Source organism: Acomys minous, assembly GCF_964271855.1.
Source record: "Acomys minous genome assembly, contig: scaffold_33, whole genome shotgun sequence".
NCBI classification, from domain to species: domain Eukaryota; kingdom Metazoa; phylum Chordata; class Mammalia; order Rodentia; family Muridae; genus Acomys; species Acomys minous.
This window is the reverse complement of record NW_028182172.1, coordinates 125,708-150,591: the sequence shown is the minus strand read 5'-3', so window position 1 is coordinate 150,591 and position 24,884 is coordinate 125,708.

The following is a 24,884-nucleotide window of genomic DNA, read 5'->3' as shown; positions in this document are numbered from 1 at the left end:
TTGTTTTGCCTATTTGGGCAGTAGTACAGATTCTGAGTATGTAACTGGGCTTGATGAAATCAGCATTTCTCTTGCTTCGCTGTGCATAAGGAAGCTCAGTTTTAGTCACAGTAGCTCCCACAAGTGTCTCCTCAGTGTGTTTCCTTTTCCTTAGAAACAGTGTATTTGCTGGGAGAAAAGTGCATTACTGTGTGCTTTCACCGCTCAGCAAATACATGTGTAGAAGCACAGCGCTAGCAGAAACGACCGTTTCTCGACGTTTTCTAATTCAGGGAAGAAGTTGCACACTTCTGAAATGCATTTGGGCAACTTTGTCAGAAATGAGTTTTTGGCCTTAAGAGACATGCCTATTTGCGCAGTAGTACAGATTCTGAGTATGTAACTGGGCTTGATGAAATCAGCATTCCTCTTGCTTCCCTGTGCGTAGGGAAGCTCAGTTTTAGTCACAGTAGCTCCCACAAGTGTCTCCTCAGTGTGTTCCCATTTCCTTAGAAACAGTGTATTTGCTGGGAGAAAAGTGCATTACTGTGCGCTTTCACCGTTCAGCAAATAAATGTGTAGAAGCACAGCGCTAGCCGAAATGACCGTTTCTCGACGTTTTCTAACTCAGGGAAGAAGTTAAACACGTCTGAGATGGATTTGGGCAACTTTGTCAGAAATGAGTTTTTTGCCTAAAGGACATGCCTATTTGCGCAGTAGTACAGATTCTGAGTATGTAACTGGGCTTGATGAAATCAGCATTTCTCTTGCTTCCCTGTGCGTAGGGAAGCTCAGTTTTAGTCACAGTAGCTCCCACAAGTGTCTCCTCAGTGTGTTCCCATTTCCTTAGAAACAGTGTATTTGCTGGGAGAAAAGTGCATTACTGTGCGCTTTCACCGTTCAGCAAATACATGTGTAGAAGCACAGCGCTAGGAGAAACGACCGTTTCTCGACGTTTTCTAACTCAGGGAACAAGTTGCACACTTCTGAGATGCATTTGGGCAACTTTGTCAGAAATGAGTTTTTTGCCTAAAGAGACATGCCTATTTGCGCACTAGTACAGATTCTGAGTATGTAGCTGGGCTTGATGAAATCAGCATTTCTCTTGCTGCCCTGTGCGTAGGGATGCTCAGTTTTAGTCACAGTAGCTCCCACAAGTGTCTCCTCAGTGTGTTCCCGTTTCCTTAGAAACAGTGTATTTGCCGGGAGAAAAGTGCATTACTGTGCCCGTTCACCGTTCAGCAAATACATGTGTAGAAGCACAGCGCTAGCAGAAACGACCGTTTCTCGACGTTTTCTAACTCAGGGAACAAGTTACACTCGTCTGAGATGCATTTGGGCAACTTTGTCAGAAATGAGTTTTTTGCCTTAAGAGACATGCCTATTTGCGCAGTAGTACAGATTCTGAGTATGTAACTGGGCTTGATGAAATCAGCATTTCTCTTGCTTCCCTGTGCGTAGGGAAGCTCAGTTTTAGTCACAGTAGCTCCCACAAGTGTCTCCTCAGTGTGTTCCCAGTTCCTTAGAAACAGTGTATTTGCTGGGAGAAAAGTGCATTACTGTGCGCTTTCACCGTTCAGCAAATACATGTGTAGAAGCACAGCGCTAGCAGAAACGACCGTTTCTCGACGTTTTCTAACTCAGGGAACAAGTTGCACACTTCTGAGATGCATTTGGGCATCTTTGTCAGAAATGAGTTTTTTGACTAAAGACACGTGCTTTAGAACGCACTTGTTTCCCTATTTGGGCAGTAGTACAGATTCTGTGTATGTAACTGGGGTTGATGAAATCAGTATTTCTCTTGCTTCCCTCTGCGTAGGGAAGCTCAGTTTTAGTCACAGTAGCTGCCATAAGTGTCTCCTCAGTGTGTTCCCATTTCCGTAGAAACAGTGTATTTGCTGGGAGAAAAGTGCATTACTGTGCGCTTTCACCGCTCAGCAAATACATGTGTAGAAGCACAGCGCTAGCAGAAACGACCGTTTCTCGACGTTTTCTAACTAAGGGAACAAGTTGCACACTTCTGAGATGCATTTGGGCAACTTTGTCAGAAATGAGTTTTTTGCCTACAGAGACATGCCTATTCGCGCAGTAGTACAGATTCTGAGTATGTAACTGGGCTTGATGAAATCAGCATTTCTCTTGCTTCCCTGAGCATAAGGAAGCTCAGTTTTAGTCACAGTAGCTCCCACAAGTGTCTCCTCAGTGTGTTCCCATTTCCTTAGAAACAGTGTATTTGCTGGGAGAAAAGTGCATTACTGTGTGCTTTCACCGTTCAGCAAATACATGTGTAGAAGCACAGCGCTAGCAGAAACGACCGTTTCTCGACGTTTTCAAATTCAGGGAAGAAGTTGCACACTTCTGAAATGCATTTGGGCAACTTTGTCAGAAATGAGTTTTTTGCCTTAAGAGACATGCCTATTTGCGCAGTAGTACAGATTCTGAGTATGTAACTGGGCTTGATGAAATCAGCATTCCTCTTGCTTCCCTGTGCGTAGGGAAGCTCAGTTTTAGTCACAGTAGCTCCCACAAGTGTCTCCTCAGTGTGTTCCCATTTCCTTAGAAACAGTGTATTTGCTGGGAGAAAAGTGCATTACTGTGTGCATTCACCGTTCAGCAAATACATGTGTAGAAGCACAGCGCTAGCCGAAATGACCGTTTCTCGACGTTTTCTAACTCAGGGAACAAGTTGCACATCTGAGATGCATTTGGGCAACTTTGTCAGAAATGAGTTTTTTGCCTAAAGAGACGTGCCTTAGAACGCACTTGTTTTGCCTATTTGCGCAGTAGTACAGATTCTGAGTATGTAACTGGGCTTGATGAAATCAGCATTTCACTTGCTTCCCTGTGCATAAGGAAGCTCAGTTTTAGTCACAGTAGCTCCCACAAGTGTCTCCTCAGTGTGTTCCCATTTGCTTAGAAACAATGTATTTACTGGGAGAAAAGTGCATTACTGTGCGCTTTCACCGTTCAGCAAATACATGTGTAGAAGCACAGCGCTAGCAGAAACGAACGTTTCTCGACGTTTTCTAACTCAGGGAACAAGTTGCACACTTCTGAGATGCATTTGGGCATCTTTGTCAGAAATGAGTTTTTTGACTAAAGACACGTGCTTTAGAATGCACTTGTTTTGCCTATTTGGGCAGTAGTACAGATTCTGAGTATGTAACTGGGCTTGATGAAATCAGCATTTCTCTTGCTTCCCTGTGCATAAGGAAGCTCAGTTTTAGTCACAGTAGCTCCCACAAGTGTCTCCTCAGTGTGTTCCCTTTTCCTTAGAAACAGTGTATTTGCTGGGAGAAAAGTGCATTACTGTGTGCTTTCACCGTTCAGCAAATACATGTGTAGAAGCACAGCGCTAGCAGAAACGACCGTTTCTCGACGTTTTCTAATTCAGGGAAGAAGTTGCACACTTCTGAAATGCATTTGGGCAACTTTGTCAGAAATGAGTTTTTGGCCTAAAGAGACATGCCTATTTGCGCAGTAGTACAGATTCTGAGTATGTAACTGGGCTTGATGAAATCAGCATTCCTCTTGCTTCCCTGTGCGTAGGGAAGCTCAGTTTTAGTCACAGTAGCTCCCACAAGTGTCTCCTCAGTGTGTTCCCATTTCCTTAGAAACAGTGTATTTGCTGGGAGAAAAGTGCATTACTGTGTGCATTCACCGTTCAGCAAATACATGTGTAGAAGCACAGCGCTAGCCGAAATGACCGTTTCTCGACGTTTTCTAACTCAGGGAACAAGTTGCACATCTGAGATGCATTTGGGCAACTTTGTCAGAAATGAGTTTTTTGCCTAAAGAGACGTGCCTTAGAACGCACTTGTTTTGCCTATTTGCGCAGTAGTACAGATTCTGAGTATGTAACTGGGCTTGATGAAATCAGCATTTCACTTGCTTCCCTGTGCATAAGGAAGCTCAGTTTTAGTCACAGTAGCTCCCACAAGTGTCTCCTCAGTGTGTTCCCATTTGCCTTGAAACAGTGTATTTGCTGGGAGAAAAGTGCATTACTGTGCGCTTTCACCGTTCAGCAAATACATGTGTAGAAGCACAGCGCTAGCAGAAACGAACGTTTCTCGACGTTTTCTAACTCAGGGAACAAGTTGCACACTTCTGAGATGCATTTGGGCATCTTTGTCAGAAATGAGTTTTTTGACTAAAGACACGTGCTTTAGAACGCACTTGTTTTGCCTATTTGGGCAGTAGTACAGATTCTGAGTATGTAACTGGGCTTGATGAAATCAGCATTTCTCTTGCTTCGCTGTGCATAAGGAAGCTCAGTTTTAGTCACAGTAGCTCCCACAAGTGTCACCTCAGTGTGTTCCCTTTTCCTTAGAAACAGTGTATTTGCTGGGAGAAAAGTGCATTACTGTGTGCTTTCACCGTTCAGCAAATACATGTGTAGAAGCACAGCGCTAGCAGAAACGACCGTTTCTCGACGTTTTCTAATTCAGGGAAGAAGTTGCACACTTCTGAAATGCATTTGGGCAACTTTGTCAGAAATGAGTTTTTGGCCTTAAGAGACATGCCTATTTGCGCAGTAGTACAGATTCTGAGTATGTAACTGGGCTTGATGAAATCAGCATTCCTCTTGCTTCCCTGTGCGTAGGGAAGCTCAGTTTTAGTCACAGTAGCTCCCACAAGTGTCTCCTCAGTGTGTTCCCATTTCCTTAGAAACAGTGTATTTGCTGGGAGAAAAGTGCATTACTGTGCGCTTTCACCGTTCAGCAAATAAATGTGTAGAAGCACAGCGCTAGCCGAAATGACCGTTTCTCGACGTTTTCTAACTCAGGGAAGAAGTTAAACACGTCTGAGATGGATTTGGGCAACTTTGTCAGAAATGAGTTTTTTGCCTAAAGGACATGCCTATTTGCGCAGTAGTACAGATTCTGAGTATGTAACTGGGCTTGATGAAATCAGCATTTCTCTTGCTTCCCTGTGCGTAGGGAAGCTCAGTTTTAGTCACAGTAGCTCCCACAAGTGTCTCCTCAGTGTGTTCCCATTTCCTTAGAAACAGTGTATTTGCTGGGAGAAAAGTGCATTACTGTGCGCTTTCACCGTTCAGCAAATACATGTGTAGAAGCACAGCGCTAGGAGAAACGACCGTTTCTCGACGTTTTCTAACTCAGGGAACAAGTTGCACACTTCTGAGATGCATTTGGGCAACTTTGTCAGAAATGAGTTTTTTGCCTAAAGAGACATGCCTATTTGCGCACTAGTACAGATTCTGAGTATGTAGCTGGGCTTGATGAAATCAGCATTTCTCTTGCTTCCCTGTGCGTAGGGAAGCTCAGTTTTAGTCACAGTAGCTCCCACAAGTGTCTCCTCAGTGTGTTCCCGTTTCCTTAGAAACAGTGTATTTGCCGGGAGAAAAGTGCATTACTGTGCCCTTTCACCGTTCAGCAAATACATGTGTAGAAGCACAGCGCTAGCAGAAACGACCGTTTCTCGACGTTTTCTAACTCAGGGAACAAGTTACACACGTCTGAGATGCATTTGGGCAACTTTGTCAGAAATGAGTTTTTTGCCTTAAGAGACATGCCTATTTGCGCAGTAGTACAGATTCTGAGTATGTAACTGGGCTTGATGAAATCAGCATTCCTCTTGCTTCCCTGTGCGTAGGGAAGCTCAGTTTTAGTCACAGTAGCTCCCACAAGTGTCTCCTCAGTGTGTTCCCATTTCCTTAGAAACAGTGTATTTGCTGGGAGAAAAGTGCATTACTGTGTGCATTCACCGTTCAGCAAATACATGTGTAGAAGCACAGCGCTAGCCGAAATGACCGTTTCTCGACGTTTTCTAACTCAGGGAACAAGTTGCACATCTGAGATGCATTTGGGCAACTTTGTCAGAAATGAGTTTTTTGCCTAAAGAGACGTGCCTTAGAACGCACTTGTTTTGCCTATTTGCGCAGTAGTACAGATTCTGAGTATGTAACTGGGCTTGATGAAATCAGCATTTCACTTGCTTCCCTGTGCATAAGGAAGCTCAGTTTTAGTCACAGTAGCTCCCACAAGTGTCTCCTCAGTGTGTTCCCATTTGCTTAGAAACAATGTATTTACTGGGAGAAAAGTGCATTACTGTGCGCTTTCACCGTTCAGCAAATACATGTGTAGAAGCACAGCGCTAGCAGAAACGAACGTTTCTCGACGTTTTCTAACTCAGGGAACAAGTTGCACACTTCTGAGATGCATTTGGGCATCTTTGTCAGAAATGAGTTTTTTGACTAAAGACACGTGCTTTAGAACGCACTTGTTTTGCCTATTTGGGCAGTAGTACAGATTCTGAGTATGTAACTGGGCTTGATGAAATCAGCATTTCTCTTGCTTCGCTGTGCATAAGGAAGCTCAGTTTTAGTCACAGTAGCTCCCACAAGTGTCTCCTCAGTGTGTTCCCTTTTCCTTAGAAACAGTGTATTTGCTGGGAGAAAAGTGCATTACTGTGTGCTTTCACCGTTCAGCAAATACATGTGTAGAAGCACAGCGCTAGCAGAAACGACCGTTTCTCGACGTTTTCTAATTCAGGGAAGAAGTTGCACACTTCTGAAATGCATTTGGGCAACTTTGTCAGAAATGAGTTTTTGGCCTTAAGAGACATGCCTATTTGCGCAGTAGTACAGATTCTGAGTATGTAACTGGGCTTGATGAAATCAGCATTCCTCTTGCTTCTCTGTGCGTAGGGAAGCTCAGTTTTAGTCACAGTAGCTCCCACAAGTGTCTCCTCAGTGTGTTCCCATTTCCTTAGAAACAGTGTATTTGCTGGGAGAAAAGTGCATTACTGTGCGCTTTCACCGTTCAGCAAATAAATGTGTAGAAGCACAGCGCTAGCCGAAATGACCGTTTCTCGACGTTTTCTAACTCAGGGAAGAAGTTAAACACGTCTGAGATGGATTTGGGCAACTTTGTCAGAAATGAGTTTTTTGCCTAAAGGACATGCCTATTTGCGCAGTAGTACAGATTCTGAGTATGTAACTGGGCTTGATGAAATCAGCATTTCTCTTGCTTCCCTGTGCGTAGGGAAGCTCAGTTTTAGTCACAGTAGCTCCCACAAGTGTCTCCTCAGTGTGTTCCCATTTCCTTAGAAACAGTGTATTTGCTGGGAGAAAAGTGCATTACTGTGCGCTTTCACCGTTCAGCAAATACATGTGTAGAAGCACAGCGCTAGGAGAAACGACCGTTTCTCGACGTTTTCTAACTCAGGGAACAAGTTGCACACTTCTGAGATGCATTTGGGCAACTTTGTCAGAAATGAGTTTTTTGCCTAAAGAGACATGCCTATTTGCGCACTAGTACAGATTCTGAGTATGTAGCTGGGCTTGATGAAATCAGCATTTCTCTTGCTTCCCTGTGCGTAGGGAAGCTCAGTTTTAGTCACAGTAGCTCCCACAAGTGTCTCCTCAGTGTGTTCCCGTTTCCTTAGGAACAGTGTTTTTGCCGGGAGAAAAGTGCATTACTGTGCCCTTTCACCGTTCAGCAAATACATGTGTAGAAGCACAGCGCTAGCAGAAACGACCGTTTCTCGACGTTTTCTAACTCAGGGAACAAGTTACACACGTCTGAGATGCATTTGGGCAACTTTGTCAGAAATGAGTTTTTTGCCTTAAGAGACATGCCTATTTGCGCAGTAGTACAGATTCTGAGTATGTAACTGGGCTTGATGAAATCAGCATTCCTCTTGCTTCCCTGTGCGTAGGGAAGCTCAGTTTTAGTCACAGTAGCTCCCACAAGTGTCTCCTCAGTGTGTTCCCATTTCCTTAGAAACAGTGTATTTGCTGGGAGAAAAGTGCATTACTGTGCGCTTTCACCGTTCAGCAAATAAATGTGTAGAAGCACAGCGCTAGCCGAAATGACTGTTTCTCGACGTTTTCTAACTCAGGGAAGAAGTTAAACACGTCTGAGATGGATTTGGGCAACTTTGTCAGAAATGAGTTTTTTGCCTAAACGACATGTCTATTTGCGCAGTAGTACAGATTCTGAGTATGTAACTGGGCTTGATGAAATCAGCATTTCTCTTGCTTCCCTGTGCGTAGGGAAGCTCAGTTTTAGTCACAGTAGCTCCCACGTGTCTCCTCAGTGTGTTCCCATTTCCTTAGAAACAGTGTATTTGCTGGGAGAAAAGTGCATTACTGTGCGCTTTCACCGTTCAGCAAATACATGTGTAGAAGCACAGCGCTAGGAGAAACGACCGTTTCTCGACGTTTTCTAACTCAGGGAACAAGTTGCACACTTCTGAGATGCATTTGGGCAACTTTGTCAGAAATGAGTTTTTTGCCTAAAGAGACATGCCTATTTGCGCACTAGTACAGATTCTGAGTATGTAGCTGGGCTTGATGAAATCAGCATTTCTCTTGCTTCCCTGTGCGTAGGGAAGCTCAGTTTTAGTCACAGTAGCTCCCACAAGTGTCTCCTCAGTGTGTTCCCGTTTCCTTAGAAACAGTGTATTTGCCGGGAGAAAAGTGCATTACTGTGCCCTTTCACCGTTCAGCAAATACATGTGTAGAAGCACAGCGCTAGCAGAAACGACCGTTTCTCGACGTTTTCTAACTCAGGGAACAAGTTACACACGTCTGAGATGCATTTGGGCAACTTTGTCAGAAATGAGTTTTTTGCCTTAAGAGACATGCCTATTTGCGCAGTAGTACAGATTCTGAGTATGTAACTGGGCTTGATGAAATCAGCATTTCTCTTGCTTCCCTGTGCATAAGGAAGCTCAGTTTTAGTCACAGTAGCTCCCACAAGTGTCTCCTCAGTGTGTTCCTATTTCCGTAGAAACAGTGTATTTGCTGGGAGAAAAGTGCATTACTGTGCGCTTTCACCGTTCAGCAAATACATGTGTAGAAGCACAGCGCTAGCAGAAACGACCGTTTCTCGACGTTTTCTAACTCAGGGAACAAGTTGCACACTTCTGAGATGCATTTGGGCATCTTTGTCAGAAATGAGTTTTTTGACTAAAGACACGTGCTTTAGAACGCACTTGTTTTGCCTATTTGGGCAGTAGTACAGATTCTGTGTATGTAACTGGGGTTGATGAAATCAGTATTTCTCTTGCTTCCCTGTGCGTAGGGAAGCTCAGTTTTAGTCACAGTAGCTCCCACAAGTGTCTCCTCAGTGTGTTCCCATTTCCTTAGAAACAGTGTATTTGCTGGGAGAAAAGTGCATTACTGTGCGCTTTCACGGTTCAGCAAATACATGTGTCGAAGCACAGCGCTAGCAGAAACGACCGTTTCTCGACGTTTTCTAACTCAGGGAACAAGTTGCACACTTCTGAGATGCATTTGGGCAACTTTGTCAGAAATGAGTTTTATGCCTAAAGAGACGTGCTATTTGCCCAGTAGTACAGATTCTGAGTATGTAACTGGGCTTGATGAAATCAGCATTTCTCTTGCTTCCCTGTGCGTAGGGAAGCTCAGTTTTAGTCACAGTAGCTCCCACAAGTGTCTCCTCAGTGTGTTCCCATTTCCTTAGAAACAGTGTATTTGCTGGGAGAAAAGTGCATTACTGTGCGCTTTCACCGTTCAGCAAATACATGTGTAGAAGCACAGCGCTAGCAGAAACGACCGTTTTTCGACGTTTTCTAACTCAGGGAACAAGTTGCACACTTCTGAGATGCATTTGGGCATCTTTGTCAGAAATGAGTTTTTTGACTAAAGACACGTGCTTTAGAACGCACTTGCTTTGCTTATTTGGGCAGTAGTACAGATTCTGTGTATGTAACTGGGGTTGATGAAATCAGTATTTCTCTTGCTTCCCTCTGCGTAGGGAAGCTCAGTTTTAGTCGCAGTAGCTACCATAAGTGTCTCCTCAGTGTGTTCCCATTTCCTTAGAAACAGTGTATTTGCTGGGAGAAAAGTGCATTACTGTGCGCTTTCACCGTTCAGCAAATACATGTGTAGAAGCACAGCGCTAGCAGAAACGACCGTTTCTCGACGTTTTCTAACTAAGGGAACAAGTTGCACACTTCTGAGATGCATTTGGGCAACTTTGTCAGATATGAGTTTTTTGCCTACAGAGACATGCCTATTTGCGCAGTAGTACAGATTCTGAGTATGTAACTGGGCTTGATGAAATCAGCATTTCTCTTGCTTCCCTGTGCGTAGGGAAGCTCAGTTTTAGTCACAGTAGCTCCCACAAGTGTCTCCTCAGTGTGTTCCCATTTCCTTAGAAACAGTGTATTTGCTGGGAGAAAAGTGCATTACTGTGTGCATTCACCGTTCAGCAAATACATGTGTAGAAGCACAGCGCTAGCAGAAACGACCGTTTCTCGACGTTTTCTAACTCAGGGAACAAGTTACACACGTCTGAGATGCATTTGGGCAACTTTGTCAGAAATGAGTTTTTTGCCTGAAGAGACTTGCCTTAGACCGCACTTGTTTTGCCTATTTGCGCAGTAGTACAGATTCTGAGTATGTAACTGGGCTTGATGAAATCAGCATTTCTCTTGCTTCCCTGTGCATAGGGAAGCTCAGTTTTAGTCACAGTAGCTCCCACAAGTGTCTCCTCAGTGTGTTCCCATTTCCTTAGAAACAGTGTATTTGCTGGGAGAAAAGTGCATTACTGTGTGCTTTCACCGTTCAGCAAATACATGTGTAGAAGCACAGCGCTAGCAGAAACGACCGTTTCTCGACGTTTTCTAACTCAGGGAACAAGTTGCACACTTCTGAGATGCATTTGGGCAACTTTGTCAGAAATGAGTTTTTTGCCTAAAGAGACGTGCCTATTTGCACAGTAGTACAGATTCTGAGTATGTAACTGGGCTTGATGAAATCAGCATTCCTCTTGCTTCCCTGTGCATAAGGAAGCTCAGTTTTAGTCACAGTAGCTCCCACAAGTGTCTCCTCAGTGTGTTCCCATTTCCTTAGAAACAGTGTATTTGCTGGGAGAAAAGTGCATTACTGTGTGCTTTCACCGTTCAGCAAATACATGTGTAGAAGCACAGCGCTAGCAGAAACGACCGTTTCTCGACGTTTTCTAATTCAGGGAAGAAGTTGCACACTTCTGAAATGCATTTGGGCAACTTTGTCAGAAATGAGTTTTTTGCCTACAGAGACATGCCTATTTGCGCAGTAGGACAGATTCTGAGTATGTAACTGGGCTTGATGAAATCAGCATTACTCTTGCTTCCCTGTGCGTAGGGATGCTCAGTTTTAGTCACAGTAGCTCCCACAAGTGTCTCCTCAGTGTGTTCCCATTTTCTTAGAAACAGTGTATTTGCTGGGAGAAAAGTGCATTACTGTGCGCTTTCACCGTTCAGCAAATACATGTGTAGAAGCACAGCGCTAGCAGAAACGACCGTTTCTCGACGTTTTCTAACTCAGGGAACAAGTTGCACACTTCTGAGATGCATTTGGGCAACTTTGTCAGAAATGAGTTTTTTGCCTAAAGAGACGTGCCTTAGAACGCACTTGTTTTGCCTTTTTGCGCAGTAGTACAGATTCTGAGTATGTAACTGGGCTTGATGAAATCAGCATTTCACTTGCTTCCCTGTGCATAAGGAATCTCAGTTTTAGTCACAGTAGCTCCCACAAGTGTCTCCTCAGTGTGTACCCATTTGCTTAGAAACAATGTATTTACTGGGAGAAAAGTGCATTACTGTGCGCTTTCACCGTTCAGCAAATACATGTGTAGAAGCACAGCGCTAGCAGAAACGACCGTTTCTCGACGTTTTCTAACTCAGGGAACAAGTTGCACACTTCTGAGATGCATTTGGGCAACTTTGTCAGAAATGAGTTTTTTGCCTAAAGAGACGTGCCTATTTGCACAGTAGTACAGATTCTGAGTATGTAACTGGGCTTGATGAAATCAGCATTCCTCTTGCTTCCCTGTGCATAAGGAAGCTCAGTTTTAGTCACAGTAGCTCCCACAAGTGTCTCCTCAGTGTGTTCCCATTTCCTTAGAAACAGTGTATTTGCTGGGAGAAAAGTGCATTACTGTGTGCTTTCACCGTTCAGCAAATACATGTGTAGAAGCACAGCGCTAGCAGAAACGACCGTTTCTCGACGTTTTCTAATTCAGGGAAGAAGTTGCACACTTCTGAAATGCATTTGGGCAACTTTGTCAGAAATGAGTTTTTTGCCTACAGAGACATGCCTATTTGCGCAGTAGGACAGATTCTGAGTATGTAACTGGGCTTGATGAAATCAGCATTACTCTTGCTTCCCTGTGCGTAGGGATGCTCAGTTTTAGTCACAGTAGCTCCCACAAGTGTCTCCTCAGTGTGTTCCCATTTTCTTAGAAACAGTGTATTTGCTGGGAGAAAAGTGCATTACTGTGCGCTTTCACCGTTCAGCAAATACATGTGTAGAAGCACAGCGCTAGCAGAAACGACCGTTTCTCGACGTTTTCTAACTCAGGGAACAAGTTGCACACTTCTGAGATGCATTTGGGCAACTTTGTCAGAAATGAGTTTTTTGCCTAAAGAGACGTGCCTTAGAACGCACTTGTTTTGCCTTTTTGCGCAGTAGTACAGATTCTGAGTATGTAACTGGGCTTGATGAAATCAGCATTTCACTTGCTTCCCTGTGCATAAGGAATCTCAGTTTTAGTCACAGTAGCTCCCACAAGTGTCTCCTCAGTGTGTACCCATTTGCTTAGAAACAATGTATTTACTGGGAGAAAAGTGCATTACTGTGCGCTTTCACCGTTCAGCAAATACATGTGTAGAAGCACAGCGCTAGCAGAAACGACCGTTTCTCGACGTTTTCTAATTCAGGGAAGAAGTTGCACACTTCTGAAATGCATTTGGGTAACTTTGTCAGAAATGAGTTTTTTGCCTAAAGAGACATGCCTATTTGCGCAGTAGTACAGATTCTGAGTATGTAGCTGGGCTTGATGAAATCAGCATTTCTCTTGCTTCACTGTGCGTAGGGAAGCTCAGTTTTAGTCACAGTAGCTCCCACAAGTGTCTCCTCAGTGTGTTCCCGTTTCCTTAGAAACAGTGTATTTGCCGGGAGAAAAGTGCATTACTGTGCCCTTTCACCGTTCAGCAAATACATGTGTAGAAGCACAGCGCTAGCAGAAACGACCGTTTCTCGACGTTTTCTAACTAAGGGAACAAGTTGCACACTTCTGAGATGCATTTGGGCAACTTTGTCAGAAATGAGTTTTTTGCCTACAGAGACATGCCTATTTGCGCAGTAGTACAGATTCTGAGTATGTAACTGGGCTTGATGAAATCAGCATTTCTCTTGCTTCCCTGTGCGTAGGGAAGCTCAGTTTTAGTCACAGTAGCTCCCACAAATGTCTCCTCAGTGTGTTCCCATTTCCTTAGAAACAGTGTATTTGCTGGGAGAAAAGTGCATTACTGTGCGCTTTCACCGTTCAGCAAATACATGTGTAGAAGCACAGCGCTAGCAGAAACGACCGTTTCTCGACGTTTTCTAACTCAGGGAACAAGTTGCACACTTCTGAGATGCATTTGGGCATCTTTGTCAGAAATGAGTTTTTTGACTAAAGACACGTGCTTTAGAACGCACTTGTTTTGCCTATTTGGGCAGTAGTACAGATTCTGTGTGTGTAACTGGGGTTGATGAAATCAGTATTTCTCTTGCTTCCCTGTGCGTAGGGAAGCTCAGTTTTAGTCACAGTAGCTCCCACAAGTGTCTCCTCAGTGTGTTCCCATTTCCTTAGAAACAGTGTATTTGCTGGGAGAAAAGTGCGTTACTGTGTGCTTTCACCGTTCAGCAAATACATGTGTAGAAGCACAGCGCTAGCAGAAACGACCGTTTCTCGACGTTTTCTAATTCAGGGAAGAAGTTGCACACTTCTGAAATGCATTTGGGCAACTTTGTCAGAAATGAGTTTTATGCCTAAAGAGACATGCTATTTGCGCAGTAGTACAGATTCTGAGTATGTAACTGGGCTTGATGAAATCAGCATTCCTCTTGCTTCCCTGTGCGTAGGGAAGCTCAGTTTTAGTCACAGTAGCTCCCACAAGTGTCTCCTCAGTGTGTTCCCATTTCCTTAGAAACAGTGTATTTGCTGGGAGAAAAGTGCATTACTGTGTGCATTCACCGTTCAGCAAATACATGTGTAGAAGCACAGCGCTAGCAGAAACGACCGTTTCTCGACGTTTTCTAATTCAGGGAAGAAGTTGCACACTTCTGAAATGCATTTGGGCAACTTTGTCAGAAATGAGTTTTATGCCTAAAGAGACATGCTATTTGCGCAGTAGTACAGATTCTGAGTATGTAACTGGGCTTGATGAAATCAGCATTTCTCTTGCTTCCCTGTGCGTAGGGAAGCTCAGTTTTAGTCACAGTAGCTCCCACAAGTGTCTCCTCAGTGTGTTCCCATTTCCTTAGAAACAGTGTATTTGCTGGGAGAAAAGTGCATTACTGTGTGCATTCACCGTTCAGCAAATACATGTGTAGAAGCACAGCGCTAGCAGAAACGACCGTTTCTCGACGTTTTCTAACTCACGGAACAAGTTACACACGTCTGAGATGCATTTGGGCAACTTTGTCAGAAATGAGTTTTTTGCCTGAAGAGACTTGCCTTAGAACGCACTTGTTTTGCCTATTTGCGCAGTAGTACAGATTCTGAGTATGTAACTGGGCTTGATGAAATCAGCATTTCTCTTGCTTCCCTGTGCATAGGGAAGCTCAGTTTTAGTCACAGTAGCTCCCACAAGTGTCTCCTCAGTGTGTTCCCATTTCCGTAGAAACAGTGTATTTGCTGGGAGAAAAGTGCATTACTGTGTGCATTCACCGTTCAGCAAATACATGTGTAGAAGCACAGCGCTAGCAGAAACGACCGTTTCTCGACGTTTTCTAACTCAGGGAACAAGTTACACACGTCTGAGATGAATTTGGGCAACTTTGTCAGAAATGAGTTTTTTGCCTGAAGAGACGTGCCTTAGAACGCACTTGTTTTGCCTACTTGCGCAGTAGTACAGATTCTGAGTATGTAACTGGGCTTGATGAAATCAGCATTTCTCTTGCTTCCCTGTGCGTAGGGAAGCTCAGTTTTAGTCACAGTAGCTCCCACAAGTGTCTCCTCAGTGTGTTCCCATTTCCTTAGAAACAGTGTATTTGCTGGGAGAAAAGTGCGTTTCTGTGTGCTTTCACCGTTCAGCAAATACATGTGTAGAAGCACAGCGCTAGCAGAAACGACCGTTTCTCGACGTTTTCTAATTCAGGGAAGAAGTTGCACACTTCTGAAATGCATTTGGGCAACTTTGTCAGAAATGAGTTTTATGCCTAAAGAGACATGCTATTTGCGCAGTAGTACAGATTCTGAGTATGTAACTGGGCTTGATGAAATCAGCATTTCTCTTGCTTCCCTGTGCGTAGGGAAGCTCAGTTTTAGTCACAGTAGCTCCCACAAGTGTCTCCTCAGTGTGTTCCCATTTCCTTAGAAACAGTGTATTTGCTGGGAGAAAAGTGCATTACTGTGTGCATTCACCGTTCAGCAAATACATGTGTAGAAGCACAGCGCTAGCAGAAACGACCGTTTCTCGACGTTTTCTAACTCAGGGAACAAGTTACACACGTCTGAGATGCATTTGGGCAACTTTGTCAGAAATGAGTTTTTTGCCTGAAGAGACGTGCCTTAGAACGCACTTGTTTTGCCTATTTGCGCAGTAGTACAGATTCTGAGTATGTAACTGGGCTTGATGAAATCAGCATTTCTCTTGCTTCCCTGTGCATAGGGAAGCTCAGTTTTAGTCACAGTAGCTCCCACAAGTGTCTCCTCAGTGTGTTCCCATTTCCTTAGAAACAGTGTATTTGCTGGGAGAAAAGTGCATTACTGTGTGCTTTCACCGTTCAGCAAATACATGTGTAGAAGCACAGCGCTAGGAGAAACGACCGTTTCTCGACGTTTTCTAATTCACGGAAGAAGTTGCACACTTCTGAAATGCATTTGGGCAACTTTGTCAGAAATGAGTTTTATGCCTAAAGAGACATGCTATTTGCGCAGTAGTACAGATTCTGAGTATGTAACTGGGCTTGATGAAATCAGCATTTCTCTTGCTTCCCTGTGCATAGGGAAGCTCAGTTTTAGTCACAGTAGCTCCCACAAGTGTCTCCTCAGTGTGTTCCCATTTCCGTAGAAACAGTGTATTTGCTGGGAGAAAAGTGCATTACTGTGTGCATTCACCGTTCAGCAAATACATGTGTAGAAGCACAGCGCTAGCAGAAACGACCGTTTCTCGACGTTTTCTAACTCAGGGAACAAGTTATACACGTCTGAGATGAATTTGGGCAACTTTGTCAGAAATGAGTTTTTTGCCTGAAGAGACGTGCCTTAGAACGCACTTGTTTTGCCTATTTGCGCAGTAGTACAGATTCTGAGTATGTAACTGGGCTTGATGAAATCAGCATTTCTCTTGCTTCCCTGTGCATAGGGAAGCTCAGTTTTAGTCACAGTAGCTCCCACAAGTGTCTCCTCAGTGTGTTCCCATTTCCGTAGAAACAGTGTATTTGCTGGGAGAAAAGTGCATTACTGTGCGCTTTCACCGTTCAGCAAATACATGTGTAGAAGCACAGCGCTAGCAGAAACGACCGTTTCTCGACGTTTTCTAACTCAGGGAACAAGTTGCACACTTCTGAGATGCATTTGGGCAACTTTGTCAGAAATGAGTTTTATGCCTAAAGAGACATGCTATTTGCGCAGTAGTACAGATTCTGAGTATGTAACTGGGCTTGATGAAATCAGCATTTCTCTTGCTTCCCTGTGCGTAGGGAAGCTCAGTTTTAGTCACAGTAGCTCCCACAAGTGTCTCCTCAGTGTGTTCCCATTTCCTTAGAAACAGTGTATTTGCTGGGAGAAAAGTGCATTACTGTGTGCATTCACCGTTCAGCAAATACATGTGTAGAAGCACAGCGCTAGCAGAAACGACCGTTTCTCGACGTTTTCTAACTCAGGGAACAAGTTACACACGTCTGAGATGCATTTGGGCAACTTTGTCAGAAATGAGTTTTTTGCCTACAGAGACGTGCCTTAGAACACACTTGTTTTGCCTATTTGCGCAGTAGTACAGATTCTGAGTATGTAACTGGGCTTGATGAAATCAGCATTTCTCTTGCTTCCCTGTGCATAGGGAAGCTCAGTTTTAGTCACAGTAGCTCCCACAAGTGTCTCCTCATGTGTTCCCATTTCCTTAGAAACAGTGTATTTGCTGGGAGAAAAGTGCATTACTGTGTGCATTCACCGTTCAGCAAATACATGTGTAGAAGCACAGCGCTAGCAGAAACGACCGTTTCTCGACGTTTTCTAACTCAGGGAACAAGTTACACACGTCTGAGATGCATTTGGGCAACTTTGTCAGAAATGAGTTTTTTGCCTGAAGAGACATGCCTTAGAACGCACTTGTTTTGCCTATTTGCGCAGTAGTACAGATTCTGAGTATGTAACTGGGCTTGATGAAATCAGCATTTCTCTTGCTTCCCTGTGCGTAGGGAAGCTCAGTTTTAGTCACAGTAGCTCCCACAAGTGTCTCCTCAGTGTGTTCCCATTTCCTTAGAAACAGTGTATTTGCTGGGAGAAAAGTGCATTACTGTGTGCATTCACCGTTCAGCAAATACATGTGTAGAAGCACAGCGCTAGCAGAAACGACCGTTTCTCGACGTTTTCTAACTCAGGGAACAAGTTGCACACGTCTGAGATGCATTTGGGCAACTTTGTCAGAAATGAGTTTTTTGCCTGAAGAGACGTGCCTTAGAACGCACTTGTTTTGCCTATTTGCGCAGTAGTACAGATTCTGAGTATGTAACTGGGCTTGATGAAATCAGCATTTCTCTTGCTTCCCTGTGCATAGGGAAGCTCAGTTTTAGTCACAGTAGCTCCCACAAGTGTCTCCTCAGTGTGTTCCCATTTCCGTAGAAACAGTGTATTTGCTGGGAGAAAAGTGCATTACTGTGTGCTTTCACCGTTCAGCAAATACATGTGTAGAAGCACAGCGCTAGCAGAAACGACCGTTTCTCGACGTTTTCTAATTCAGGGAAGAAGTTGCACACTTCTGAAATGCATTTGGGCAACTTTGTCAGAAATGAGTTTTATGCCTAAAGAGACATGCTATTTGCGCAGTAGTACAGATTCTGAGTATGTAACTGGGCTTGATGAAATCAGCATTTCTCTTGCTTCCCTCTGCGTAGGGAAGCTCAGTTTTAGTCACAGTAGCTCCCACAAGTGTCTCCTCATGTGTTCCCATTTCCTTAGAAACAGTGTATTTGCTGGGAGAAAAGTGCATTACTGTGTGCATTCACCGTTCAGCAAATACATGTGTAGAAGCACAGCGCTAGCAGAAACGACCGTTTCTCGACGTTTTCTAACTCAGGGAACAAGTTACACACGTCTGAGATGCATTTGGGCAACTTTGTCAGAAATGAGTTTTTTGCCTGAAGAGACGTGCCTTAGAACGCACTTGTTTTGCCTATTTGCGCAGTAGTACAGATTCTGAGTATGTAACTGGGCTTGATGAAATCAGCATTCCTCTTGCTTCCCTGTGCATAAGGAAGCTCAGTTTTAGTCACAGTAGCTCCCAGAAGTGTCTCCTCAGTGTGTTCCCATTTCCTTAGAAACAGTGTATTTGCTGGGAGAAAAGTGCGTTACTGTGTGCTTTCACCGTTCAGCAAATACATGTGTAGAAGCACAGCGCTAGCAGAAACGACCGTTTCTCGACGTTTTCTAATTCAGGGAAGAAGTTGCACACTTCTGAAATGCATTTGGGCAACTTTGTCAGAAATGAGTTTTATGCCTAAAGAGACATGCTATTTGCGCAGTAGTACAGATTCTGAGTATGTAACTGGGCTTGATGAAATCAGCATTTCTCTTGCTTCCCTGTGCATAGGGAAGCTCAGTTTTAGTCACAGTAGCTCCCACAAGTGTCTCCTCAGTGTGTTCCCATTTCCGTAGAAACAGTGTATTTGCTGGGAGAAAAGTGCATTACTGTGTGCATTCACCGTTCAGCAAATACATGTGTAGAAGCACAGCGCTAGCAGAAACGACCGTTTCTCGACGTTTTCTAACTCAGGGAACAAGTTGCACACTTCTCAGATGCATTTGGGCAACTTTGTCAGAAATGAGTTTTTTGCCTACAGAGACATGCCTATTTGCGCAGTAGTACAGATTCTGAGTATGTAACTGGGCTTGATGAAATCAGCATTTCTCTTGCTTCCCTGTGCATAAGGAAGCTCACTTTTAGTCACAGTAGCTCCCACAAGTGTCTCCTCAGTGTGTTCCCATTTCCTTAGAAACAGTGTATTTGCTGGGAGAAAAGTGCATTACTGTGTGCTTTCACCGTTCAGCAAATACATGTGTAGAAGCACAGTGCTAGGAGAAACGACCGTTTCTCGACGTTTTCTAATTCAGGGAAGAAGTTGCACACTTCTGAAATGCATTTGGGCAACTTTGTCAGAAATGAGTTTTATGCCTAAAGAGACATGCTATTTGCGCAGTAGTACAGATTCTGAGTATGTAACTGGGCTTGATGAAATCAGCATTTCTCTTGCTTCCCTCTGCGTAGGGAAGCTCAGTTTTAGTCACAGTAGCTCCCACAAGTGTCTCCTCAGTGTGTTCCCATTTCCTTAGAAACAGTGTATTTGCTGGGAGAAAAGTGCATTACTGTGCACTTTCACCGTCCAGCAAATACATGTGCAGAAGCACAGCGCTAGCCGAAATGACCGTTTCTCGACGTTTTCTAACTCAGGGAACAAGTTACACACGTCTGAGATGCATTTGGGCAACTTTGTCAGAAATGAGTTTTATGCCTAAAGAGATTTGCGCAGTAGTACAGATTCTGAGTATGTAACTGGGCTTGATGAAATCAGCATTTCTCTTGCTTCCCTGTGCATAGGGAAGCTCAGTTTTAGTCACAGTAGCTCCCACAAGTGTCTCCTCAGTGTGTTCCCATTTCCGTAGAAACAGTGTATTTGCTGGGAGAAAAGTGCATTACTGTGCGCTTTCACCGTTCAGCAAATACATGTGTAGAAGCACAGCGCTAGCAGAAACGACCGTTTCTCGACGTTTTCTAACTCAGGGAACAAGTTGCACACTTCTGAGATGCATTTGGGCATCTTTGTCAGAAATGAGTTTTTTGACTAAGGACACGTGCTTTAGAACGCACTTGTTTTGCCTATTTGGGCAGTAGTACAGATTCTGTGTATGTAACTGGGGTTGATGAAATCAGTATTTCTCTTGCTTCCCTGTGCATAAGGAAGCTCAGTTTTAGTCACAGTAGCTCCCACAAGTGTCTCCTCAGTGTGTTCCCGTTTCCTTAGAAACAGTGTATTTGCTGGGAGAAAAGTGCATTACTGTGTGCTTTCACCGTTCAGCAAATACATGTGTAGAAGCACAGCGCTAGCAGAAACGACCGTATCTCGACGTTTTCTAATTCAGGGAAGAAGTTGCACACTTCTGAAATGCATTTGGGCAACTTTGTCAGAAATGAGTTTTTTGCCTAAAGAGACATGCCTATTTGTGCAGTAGTACAGATTCTGAGTATGTAACTGGGCTTGATGAAATCAGCATTCCTCTTGCTTCCCTGTGCGTAGGGAAGCTCAGTTTTCGTCACAGTAGCTCCCACAAGTGTCTCCTCAGTGTGTTCCCATTTCCTTAGAAACAGTGTATTTGCTGGGAGAAAAGTGCATTACTGTGTGCATTCACAGTTCAGCAAATACATGTGTAGAAGCACAGCGCTAGCAGAAACGACCGTTTCTCGACGTTTTCTAACTCAGGGAACAAGTTGCACACTTCTGAGATGCATTTGGGCAACTTTGTCAGAAATGAGTTTTTTGCCTAAAGAGACGTGCCTTAGAACGCACTTGTTTTGCCTATTTGCGCAGTAGTACAGATTCTGAGTATGTAACTGGGCTTGATGAAATCAGCATTTCACTTGCTTCCCTGTGCATAAGGAAGCTCAGTTTTAGTCACAGTAGCTCCCACAAGTGTCTGCTCAGTGTGTTCCCATTTGCTTAGAAACAGTGTATTTGCTGGGAGAAAAGTGCATTACTGTGCGCTTTCACCGTTCAGCAAATACATGTGTAGAAGCACAGCGCTAGCAGAAACGACCGTTTCTCGACGTTTTCTAATTCAGGGAAGAAGTTGCACACTTCTGAAATGCATTTGGGCAACTTTGTCAGAAATGAGTTTTTTGCCTAAAGAGACATGCCTATTTGCGCAGTAGTACAGATTCTGAGTATGTAACTGGGCTTGATGAAATCAGCATTTCTCTTGCTTCCCTGTGCGTAGGGAAGCTCAGTTTTAGTCACAGTAGCTCCCACGTGTCTCCTCAGTGTGTTCCCATTTCCTTAGAAACAGTGTATTTGCTGGGAGAAAAGTGCATTACTGTGCGCTTTCACCGTTCAGCAAATACATGTGTAGAAGCACAGCGCTAGCCGAAATGACCGTTTCTCGACGTTTTCTAACTCAGGGAACAAGTTACACACGTCTGAGATGAATTTGGGCAACTTTGTCAGAAATGAGTTTTTTGCCTTAAGAGACATGCCTATTTGCGCAGTAGTACAGATTCTGAGTATGTAACTGGGCTTGATGAAATCAGCATTTCTCTTGCTTCCCTGTGCATAGGGAAGCTCAGTTTTAGTCACAGTAGCTCCCACAAGTGTCTCCTCAGTGTGTTCCCATTTCCGTAGAAACAGTGTATTTGCTGGGAGAAAAGTGCATTACTGTGCGCTTTCACCGTTCAGCAAATACATGTGTAGAAGCACAGCGCTAGCAGAAACGACCGTTTCTCGACGTTTTCTAACTCAGGGAACAAGTTGCACACTTCTGAGATGCATTTGGGCATCTTTGTCAGAAATGAGTTTTTTGACTAAAGACACGTGCTTTAGAACGCACTTGTTTTGCCTGTTTGGGCAGTAGTACAGATTCTGTGTATGTAACTGGGGTTGATGAAATCAGTATTTCTCTTGCTTCCCTCTGCGTAGGGAAGCTCAGTTTTAGTCACAGTAGCTACCATAAGTGTCTCCTCAGTGTGTTCCCATTTCCTTAGAAACAGTGTATTTGCTGGGAGAAAAGTGCATTACTGTGCGCTCTCACCGTTCAGCAAATACATGTGTAGAAGCACAGCGCTAGCAGAAACGACCGTTTCTCGACGTTTGCTAACTAAGGGAACAAGTTGCACACTTCTGAGATGCATTTGGGCAACTTTGTCAGAAATGAGTTTTTTGCCTACAGAGACATGCCTATTTGCGCAGTAGTACAGATTCTGAGTATGTAACTGGGCTTGATGAAATCAGCATTTCTCTTGCTTCCCTGTGCGTAGGGAAGCTCAGTTTTAGTCACAGTAGCTCCCACAAATGTCTCCTCAGTGTGTTCCCATTTCCTTAGAAACAGTGTATTTGCTGGGAGAAAAGTGCATTACTGTGCGCTTTCACCGTTCAGCAAATACATGTGTAGAAGCACAGCGCTAGCAGAAACGACCGTTTCTCGACGTTTTCTAACTCAGGGAACAAGTTGCACACTTCTGAGATGCATTTGGGCATCTTTGTCAGAAATGAGTTTTTTGACTAAAGACACGTGCTTTAGAACGCACTTGTTTTGCCTATTTGGGCAGTAGTACAGATTCTGTGTGTGTAACTGGGGTTGATGAAATCAGTATTTCTCTTGCTTCCCTGTGCGTAGGGAAGCTCAGTTTTAGTCACAGTAGCTCCCACAAGTGTCTCCTCAGTGTGTTCCCATTTCCTTAGAAACAGTGTATTTGCTGGGAGAAAAGTGCGTTACTGTGTGCTTTCACCGTTCAGCAAATACATGTGTAGAAGCACAGCGCTAGCAGAAACGACCGTTTCTCGACGTTTTCTAATTCAGGGAAGAAGTTGCACACTTCTGAAATGCATTTGGGCAACTTTGTCAGAAATGAGTTTTATGCCTAAAGAGACATGCTATTTGCGCAGTAGTACAGATTCTGAGTATGTAACTGGGCTTGATGAAATCAGCATTTCTCTTGCTTCCCTGTGCGTAGGGAAGCTCAGTTTTAGTCACAGTAGCTCCCACAAGTGTCTCCTCAGTGTGTTCCCATTTCCTTAGAAACAGTGTATTTGCTGGGAGAAAAGTGCATTACTGTGTGCATTCACCGTTCAGCAAATACATGTGTAGAAGCACAGCGCTAGCAGAAACGACCGTTTCTCGACGTTTTCTAATTCAGGGAAGAAGTTGCACACTTCTGAAATGCATTTGGGCAACTTTGTCAGAAATGAGTTTTATGCCTAAAGAGACATGCTATTTGCGCAGTAGTACAGATTCTGAGTATGTAACTGGGCTTGATGAAATCAGCATTTCTCTTGCTTCCCTGTGCGTAGGGAAGCTCAGTTTTAGTCACAGTAGCTCCCACAAGTGTCTCCTCAGTGTGTTCCCATTTCCTTAGAAACAGTGTATTTGCTGGGAGAAAAGTGCATTACTGTGTGCATTCACCGTTCAGCAAATACATGTGTAGAAGCACAGCGCTAGCAGAAACGACCGTTTCTCGACGTTTTCTAACTCACGGAACAAGTTACACACGTCTGAGATGCATTTGGGCAACTTTGTCAGAAATGAGTTTTTTGCCTGAAGAGACTTGCCTTAGAACGCACTTGTTTTGCCTATTTGCGCAGTAGTACAGATTCTGAGTATGTAACTGGGCTTGATGAAATCAGCATTTCTCTTGCTTCCCTGTGCATAGGGAAGCTCAGTTTTAGTCACAGTAGCTCCCACAAGTGTCTCCTCAGTGTGTTCCCATTTCCGTAGAAACAGTGTATTTGCTGGGAGAAAAGTGCATTACTGTGTGCATTCACCGTTCAGCAAATACATGTGTAGAAGCACAGCGCTAGCAGAAACGACCGTTTCTCGACGTTTTCTAACTCAGGGAACAAGTTACACACGTCTGAGATGAATTTGGGCAACTTTGTCAGAAATGAGTTTTTTGCCTGAAGAGACGTGCCTTAGAACGCACTTGTTTTGCCTACTTGCGCAGTAGTACAGATTCTGAGTATGTAACTGGGCTTGATGAAATCAGCATTTCTCTTGCTTCCCTGTGCGTAGGGAAGCTCAGTTTTAGTCACAGTAGCTCCCACAAGTGTCTCCTCAGTGTGTTCCCATTTCCTTAGAAACAGTGTATTTGCTGGGAGAAAAGTGCGTTTCTGTGTGCTTTCACCGTTCAGCAAATACATGTGTAGAAGCACAGCGCTAGCAGAAACGACCGTTTCTCGACGTTTTCTAATTCAGGGAAGAAGTTGCACACTTCTGAAATGCATTTGGGCAACTTTGTCAGAAATGAGTTTTATGCCTAAAGAGACATGCTATTTGCGCAGTAGTACAGATTCTGAGTATGTAACTGGGCTTGATGAAATCAGCATTTCTCTTGCTTCCCTGTGCGTAGGGAAGCTCAGTTTTAGTCACAGTAGCTCCCACAAGTGTCTCCTCAGTGTGTTCCCATTTCCTTAGAAACAGTGTATTTGCTGGGAGAAAAGTGCATTACTGTGTGCATTCACCGTTCAGCAAATACATGTGTAGAAGCACAGCGCTAGCAGAAACGACCGTTTCTCGACGTTTTCTAACTCAGGGAACAAGTTACACACGTCTGAGATGCATTTGGGCAACTTTGTCAGAAATGAGTTTTTTGCCTGAAGAGACGTGCCTTAGAACGCACTTGTTTTGCCTATTTGCGCAGTAGTACAGATTCTGAGTATGTAACTGGGCTTGATGAAATCAGCATTTCTCTTGCTTCCCTGTGCATAGGGAAGCTCAGTTTTAGTCACAGTAGCTCCCACAAGTGTCTCCTCAGTGTGTTCCCATTTCCTTAGAAACAGTGTATTTGCTGGGAGAAAAGTGCATTACTGTGTGCTTTCACCGTTCAGCAAATACATGTGTAGAAGCACAGCGCTAGGAGAAACGACCGTTTCTCGACGTTTTCTAATTCACGGAAGAAGTTGCACACTTCTGAAATGCATTTGGGCAACTTTGTCAGAAATGAGTTTTATGCCT